The sequence below is a fragment of the Lucilia sericata genome, unplaced genomic scaffold (assembly GCF_015586225.1).
Source record: "Lucilia sericata isolate MDLA Ls3-8-SP2 unplaced genomic scaffold, ASM1558622v1 Contig006297F_arrow, whole genome shotgun sequence".
Lineage (NCBI taxonomy): Eukaryota > Metazoa > Arthropoda > Insecta > Diptera > Calliphoridae > Lucilia > Lucilia sericata.
This window is the reverse complement of record NW_023997724.1, coordinates 10,001-18,391: the sequence shown is the minus strand read 5'-3', so window position 1 is coordinate 18,391 and position 8,391 is coordinate 10,001. Positions and strand designations below refer to the sequence as shown.

General features: G+C 34.6%; 1 protein-coding gene across 1 annotated transcript in view; it reads left to right on the top strand.

The window, feature by feature from the left end:
* Positions 1-32: 32 nt before the first annotated feature.
* The window catches only part of LOC119615618 (probable protein phosphatase 2C T23F11.1), a gene marked incomplete at its 3' end in the record, with an annotated part of 14,020 nt that continues 5,661 nt past the window's right edge, over positions 33-8,391 (top strand). Inside the window, 1 exon segment of the mRNA XM_037971626.1 lies at positions 33-488.

The following is an 8,391-nucleotide window of genomic DNA, read 5'->3' as shown; positions in this document are numbered from 1 at the left end:
TTTTTTTTTTTTTATTAAATATAACTTTGTGATTCACTACGTCCTCAAGAAAGAAGATAAAATATAAAATAAAGAAAACAAGAATTAAAATTTTTGTTCATAAATAAAATAAATAAAATATAAAGAAACAGCAAAAACAAAACATAACCACAACTACAACTACACGCGAAGTTTTCGAGTGCTTTTTTTTCAAACAGCAAAAACAACAACAACATTTGGTTTGAAAGAAAAAATAAAAACAAAAATCATCGTGTTTTATTAGAGAGACGGAGCAACTGTCATAAAAAGAAGAAAAAAGCATAATAATAAATAATAAAGCAGCAGAATTATTTAGAGTCAGCAGCAGCAGCTACCAAGACCAGACACCTCTGTTTTTATTTTAATTTTTGTTATTTATTATTATTGTTGTCGTTGTTGGATTTTTGAGGAACTATTTGTTGTTTCTTCTATTTGTAAGCACAACAACAACAACAAACACATAAGTGGAGGTGAGTGTAATAAATTTTTTGTTGCTTTTGTACATACTTATGTATGTTGTTGTTTTTTATGACTATTCTTTTGTTTTTGTTCTTGTTCATCTATTTACACCGGCATTATAATTTTTAGTGCTCAGTTGGTTGTCTTTTTTTTTTATTATTTTAGTGTTTTTTTATTATTGCTTTGTTTTTTTTATAATTTTATCTTTATTTTGCAGCATTTGTAGTTTAATACTTCCAGGTTTGTTTTTTTCTTCTTCGCTGTTTGTTTGGATATATCTCAATGACAGGAAAGATTTAAATTTCATAGTTATGGATACAAATAACTGGAACAACTACTGAAAATTGACCTTTGGGATCACATTTTGTTTATTAAAAAGTTTTAAACTTGCAAATCATTGTGTAAATATTGAAACTTTCTAACTCCTTCCAATTCAGAACGCTTTTTTTAGAGGAAAGATGTTTAGATTCTTCGTTGATCACACTCTGAGCAAATGTTCATAGAATAGGAGTTCAGACTCTAAGTAATTTCTTCATAGAAAAGTTCTTAAGACTGAGCAGCAATAAAGTTGTTCAAATCCTTAGCAAATTCTTCATAGAAAAGTTACTCTCAGACTGATAGAAACTTTTTCATAGAAAACCTGTTCAGCCTCAACTTTTCCATAGAAAAAAGACCTTGATTATCTTTATCATAGAAACGTTGATCAGGCTATGGGTATCTCTTTAACAGAAAAGTTTTTTAGACTCTGAGTTACTTTTTCAAAGAAATGTAGTTCAGACTCTGAGCAACTTTTGCATAGAAATATTATTCGAAGCTTTATCAACTGTTTTATAGAAAAACTCTTTAAATTCTGATCAACACATTTATAAGTTCTTCAGATTCCGAGCAACTTTATCATAGAAAAGTTGTTCTTTTGAATAAAAAAGTTGAAAAGACTCTAAACTACTTTTATTAGAATACTTGAATTAGATTCAGATTTTAAGAATCTTCAAAGAACTTCATAATATCGAGGTATATCTATTTGTGATCTGAAGTCCATTATTCTAAGAAATTGATATCATATTTTAAAATTATTAATTTAAATATTTTTTTTTTTTTCATATGAAATGGAATTTTTCTTCTTTTATTAAATAACAATAATAAATATTATTAACAATTGTGTAATCCGTTCCTATTAACCTTTGTTTAACGTGTACTTTTATCTTAGAACAATTAAAATGCATTCACCATTATGACGAATTCAAATATTGTTGTTTTGAATTTCCATCAGTCTATCTCTGTCACGTTGACAGTCAGTCTGTAAAATTTACATCATTACTCTAGAATATTAAAAAAAAACATTATTTAAATATATGTATATTTGAGTAATGATCATTTAGAAACCTTTCACTTTTATTTTAACAATGATTCACTATTTAGTAAAAATCATTATCAATTTTTTATGTTTGTTTTAAATAACAAAACAAGAGAAATAATTGTCTCACACAATGGGATGACCTGTTGGTACTAAAAATAAAACAATGATAAAGGAATTTTTGTAATTATTTAAACAAAGTATCAATTTCCAGGAACAATGATCAACGAACTGGAATATATGTAAAATAATTAATAAAGGGAATTTCTTTTTAGTCATAGAGAAACAAACTTTCTATAGTTTTTTTTTTTAAATATTTTTTTAATTAAAAAAGTTTTATCAGTTTTTTTGTCTTTATAACTTTATAAGACACTGTACTGTTTAATATAATTGCATAATTAATTGATTGATATTCTGTTTGCTCTAAATTTTCTATATTGTTTTTATTTATTTGCTATTATTTTTTTTTTATTATTATTATTTATTTCATTTTAACTGTCTTCTGTCTGACACTAGTATTTAATTGTAGACAACAATGACTTGAGTTTTATAACATTTAGTCACCAATAAATTCTACGCATTTCCGATAATAGTTTGTCGGTCTGTTGGAGTTTTTCCTTTGGCTGTGTGTGAGTTATCTTCACTTGAGTGATGAGTTTAATTTTACTTATTCTTTTCCCTCTCTAACACTCTCTCTCCTTTGGTAATTGTTCACAAAGTCTTTTTGCGCTTAATAGTTTTGCAAGCCCTCAATTTATTTAAAAACGTATTCTTTTATTTTGTTTTTTTTATATTATTTATTATCTTGAAATGATTAAGTAAACATTTGTTTTATATTTAAGAGTTTATAACTACGAAATTGTGTGTATTAGGGTGGTCCTTTCTTTGTGATCAGATTAGTTGACCAGAGTTTTATAAACTTTTATGAAGAAGTGTGTGTATGAGAGCTTAATAAGCTTTTTTCTATAAACTTTTATATGTTCATTTTTTTCTAAAAAATAGGTCGTTCAGAATCTTTTTAGACTTTATTTACTTTTCTATGAAATGTAGCTCCAGAAACTGATCAACTTTTCTATCAAAAATTGATCAGAGTGTGTTGAACTTTTCGGTAAAATACTTGATCAGAGTGTGATCAACTTTACTATGAAAAAGTTACTCGGAGTCTGATCAAAATTTCCTAGGATAATAAACTCAGAATCTGATCAATTTTTCGATGAAGAAATTGATCAGAGTGTGATCAATTATTTGATAAAGAAATTTATCATAGTGTGATTAAGTTTTCTATGAAAAAAGTTGCTCAGAGTATGATAAACTTTTCTATGAAAAAGTTGCTCAGAGTGTGATCAACTTTTCTATGAAATAGTTGCTCAGAGTATGATCAACTTTCCTATATCAAAATATCACAGTGTATGATCACTTTTCAAAATTAAGTTCCTCAGAGTCTGATCCACTTTTAATCCATTTTTCTTCCTAGGATTATAAAACTCAGAATCTGATCAATTTTCGATGAAGAATGATCAGAGTGTGATCAATTATTTGATAAGAAATTTATCATAGTGTGATTAAGTTTTTTTATGAAAAAGTTGCTCAGAGTATGATCAACTTTCAATGAAAAAGTTGCTCAGAGTGTGATCAACTTTTCTATGAAAAAGTTTCTCAGAGTATGATCAACTTTCCTATATCAAAATATCACAGTGTATGTTCACTTTTCAAAATTAAGTTCCTCAGAGTCTGATCCACTTTTCTTTTCAACTTTCCTATGAATATGTTGCTCAATTGTGACAAACTTTTTTATAACAAAAAGTTGCTAAGAATATAATCAATTTTTCTACAACAAATTATCTCAAAGTGTGATCACTTTACATGAAAAAGTTGCACAGAGTCTGATCTTCTTTTCGAAATAAAGTTACTCACAGTCAGATCAATTTTTCTTTGACAAATTTGCTCACAGTCTGGACAACTTTTCTAGGAAAAAGTTCCTCAAAGTCTGATCAACTTTTCTATAATAAACTTTTCTTTTTTATGAAAATGTTGCTCAGAGTCTGAACAACTTTTTCTTCTTTCTATGAAAAAGTTGCCTAAAATTCTGATCTATGAAAAAAGTTGCTCAGAGTGCGATCAACTTTCTATGAAAAATATACTAAGAAACAGATTTGATATTTCGAATATTTATTTTAAGAATTTAAAACACCCCTAATTATAGTATATTTGTACAGTTTGTATATTGTACAATTAAATTTTTAAAGTAAGCGGGAGGGAGTAATTAACTCGTGGTAGTTGAAGAATTATCTAGCACTCTTCGTAACACATTTGCCATCATTGTGTGTGGAAGTACTCTTGATTTTTTTTTTTTTTATTTTATTTTTTCTTACTTTATTATTGTTATTAATATTTATTTATTCATTCACATTATTGTTATCGTTGTTGGTTTTTTAAATTTTATTTTCTTGTTGCCTTTACTCACTCATACGTTTCCCATATAGAATTTCTTGTGTAAATTTCAAAGCTCTCGGTTGCTTAAGTTTAAACAAATTTATAGATTTGTTTTCTTCTGTATTTAATTTTTTTATGAGTTTTCTTGCAATTCCATCATCAGTAGAGTTATCATTGAGTATATTAAATTTGTCGTCATACACTGAAATAATAATCTTTTTAGTTAATAAAAATTAACAAAAATAATAATATTTTTTGATATCATTTAATCTATACACTCTTGTGGTAATTTTCACGTGACCTAGACATTAATGCTAAACGTCGGGAGACCAAGTGTCCATTAAAATATTTGTCTGTTTGTTATTCTTTTTTTATCATTTATAAGTTCAAGGTTATAAACTTTTAAAGCTTTGATTGGGTAATGGGAGGCTTTAAATAGAAAGTCCAAGATAAGTAAAAGTGTATTGAAGAAATAATCCTAATAAAAAAATCGCTAGAATCTGCCCATTTTTGTTATTATTTTTAAAATATAAAATGATTTTCTAATAACTTAATCCTTAAAGTTAATATCTAGAAAACTTCCGTTGTATTTATTCTATAATTTAAACTTTTATTTAGGTTTTCATAAGGAAATTTGTTATGGTCGTTATTATCAGTGCCATTAACACCTTGAGCTTTTCAGACAAAATGTTTTGAAAAAAAAACAAAACAACAAATCGCCAACACAATTTTTATTTCATATCCTCATTCATACATAAAAACAAATTCTTTTTATCTTGACTTTTTTCTACCAAATGTATCAAAATATTTATATTTTATTTAAAAAAAAAATAAACCCAAGACAAAATAATTGTTATTGCTTTAAATATTTTATTTAGGTTTCATTACGTAGGTTTATTATCAGAACAAATTAACTTTATTAGTGTATGTTTTAAAAATTATACATATATTTTTTTCTGTTTTCAGTCTGTGTTTTCATTTTCTTTACTGTTGAATGAATGATATCAAATTTATAAACTAAATAAGGTAAAAACAAGCTTAAAGTTGTATTTTAAAATTTTTTTGTTTAGTTTTTTAAAGTTGAGAATATTTTCAAAACTAGATAAATATACCAAGTTTTAACTCTATTTAATTTATATGCATGTTTTTGTCATATTTGGTATTTATGTTCTCATTTTTCATGGTTGTATTCTATGTTTTGAATTTTATATAGAAAGTTCATACAATTGTATTAGTATAATTTGAACTCATTAGCAGTGTTAGTTTGTATACGAAGTTACTAGGTAAATATTTTTTTTAATTATACAAATTACTGCAATGATTTACTCTTCTATATTGTCTTTGGAACTAAGTTAGAGGAGGAAAAAGTTTAAATTTTATTTTATTTAATTTTATTTTAGATAGATAGATACCGATCGCTAGATAGATAGATAGATAGATAGATAGATAGATAGATAGATAGATAGATAGTAGATAGATACTAGAATAGATAGATAGATAGATAGCTATAGATAGATAGATCGATAGATAGATGCTCGCTCGCTCGCTCGCTCGCTCGCTCTCTCGCTCGCTCGCTCGCTCGCTCGCTCTCTCGCTCGCTCGCTCGCTCGCTCGCTCTCTCGCTCGCTCGCTCGCTCGCTCGCTCGCTCGCTCGCTCGCTCGCTCGCTCGCTCTCGCTCGCTCGCTCGCTCGCTCGCTCGCTCTCTCGCTCGCTCGCTCGCTCGCTCGCTCGCTCGCCGCTCGCTCGCTCTCTCGCTCGCTCGCTCTCGCTCGCTCGCTCGCTCGCTCGCTCGCTCGCTCGCTCGCTCGCTCGCTCGCTGCTCGCTCGCTCGCTCGCTCGCTCGCTCGCTCGCTCGCTCGCTCGCTCGCTCGCTCTCGCTCGCTCGCTCGCTCGCTCGCTCGCTCGCTCGCTCGCTCGCTCGCTCGCTCGCTCGCTCTCCCTCGCTCGCTCGCTCGCTCGCTCGCTCGCTCCTCGCTCGCTCGCTCGCTCGCTCGCTCCTCGCTCGCTCGCTCGCTCGCTCGCTCGCTCGCTCGCTCGCTCTCTCGCTCGCTCGCTCGCTCGCTCGCTCGCTCGCTCTCGCTCGCTCGCTCGCTCTCTCGCTCGCCTCTCGCTCCTCGCTCGCTCGCTCGCTCGCTCGCTCGCTCGCTCGCTCGCTCGCTCGCTCGCTCGCTCGCTCGCTCGCTCGCTCGCTCCTCGTCGCTCGCTCGCTCTCGCTCGCTCGCTCGCTCGCTCGCTCGCTCGCTCGCTCTCGCTCCTCGCTCGCTCGCTCGCTCGCTCGCTCGCTCGCTCGCTCCCCTCGCTCGCTCGCTCGCTCGCTCGCTCGCTCGCTCGCTCGCTCGCTCGCTCGCTCGCTCGCTCTCGCTCCTCGCTCGCGCTCGCTCGCTCGCTCGCTCGCTCGCTCGCTCGCTCGCTCGCTCGCTCGCTCTCTCGCTCGCTCGCTCGCTCGCTCGCTCGCTCGCTCGCTCGCTCGCTCGCTCGCTCGCTCGCTCGCTCGCTCTCTCGCTCGCTCGCTCGCTCGCTCGCTCGCCTCGCTCGCTCGCTCGCTCGCTCTCGCTCGCTCGCTCGCTCGCTCGCTCGCTCGCTCGCTCGCTCGCTCGCTCCTGCTCTCGCTCGCTCGCTCGCTCGCTCGCTCGCTCGCTCGCTCCTCGCTCGCTCGCTCGCTCGCTCGCTCGCTCTCGCTCGCTCGCTCGCTCGCTCGCTCGCTCGCTCGCTCGCTCGCTCTCGCTCGCTCGCTCGCTCGCTCGCTCGCGCTCGCTCGCTCGCTCGCTCGCTCGCTCGCTCGCTCGCTCGCTCGCTCGCTCGCTCGCTCGCTCGCTCGCTCGCTCGCTCTCTCGCTCTCTCGCTCGCTCGCTCGCTGCTCGCTCGCTCGCTCGCTCGCTCGCTCGCGCTCGCTCGCTCGCTCGCTCGCTCGCTCGCTCGCTCGCTCCTCGCTCGCTCGCTCTCTCGCTCGCTCGCTCGCTCGCTCGCTCGCTCGCTCGCTCGCTCGCTCGCTCGCTCGCTCGCTCGCTGCTCTCGCTCGCTCCTCGCTCGCTCTCTCGCTCGCTCGCTCGCTCGCTCGCTCCTCCTCGCTCGCTCGCTCGCTCGCTCGCTCTCGCTCGCTCGCTCGCTCCTCTCGCTCGCTCGCTCGCTCGCTCTCGCTCGCTCGCTCGTAGATAGATAGATAGATAGATAGATAGCTAGATAGATAGATAGACAGATAGATAGATAGATAATGCGAATGTAGTTCTGATCAGATGTAGTTCATGACCATGCTTCTCATTTTTAAAAAACTCTATAATTTCTAAAAATTGCATTTAAGCATCTTGATAAGTTAAAACAAAATGTTCATTATTTCTACTATAAATTGCTTTGAGTGTAATAACAAATATCTTGTTATTTGGATATTAATTACACGTTATCATTGAGCATCTTATGAATGCAAAATAGTGAATCAAAACTATTTCAACAAAATTAATATCTTATTTAATATACATATACAAATGAACAAAAGTTTCATCTGTAATAATATAACTGACAAGTGAATTTTACAAAAAAAAAAAAAAAAAAAATCCAAAACTAAACTACGCTAACGGACAATTATTTAATTGTTTATTATTATGCACCATACAACTACGAATAATAATAACAAAGCTCTAACATATACAAACAAATATGTATAAATAAAATAAAATATTTTTTTATTACATTTTCATTTTATTTTATTTGATTGTAAATAGTAATTGAAAAGTAAGATGAAGATAAAAAAATAATCCAACCAAACATCTCTAACACATACATATAGATTTCAAGAGGAAGAGGAAACGTAATGAAATAGAAAAAAATACTATGGCGTAGTATTCTTTTAGTATTTTGTTTGTTCATACGTTTTATTTAAATAAATAAAATACTATTAATGTACGAGTTTATGTAAAATGAATAGAAAATAACAAGATTTTATTTATATGCAATCATTTGTTTGTCGTTTTATTGAAGAATATTTGCATTTGCAATCTTTTCAAATCGGTCGACTTTAATTCTTTATTATTTCTTATGTGTATAAGTTTTTAATAAATATAAACTTGAGCTTATAAATTTCAATATGTATTTGATTATTATGTAACTAAATATTTGTATTTATCTGTATATT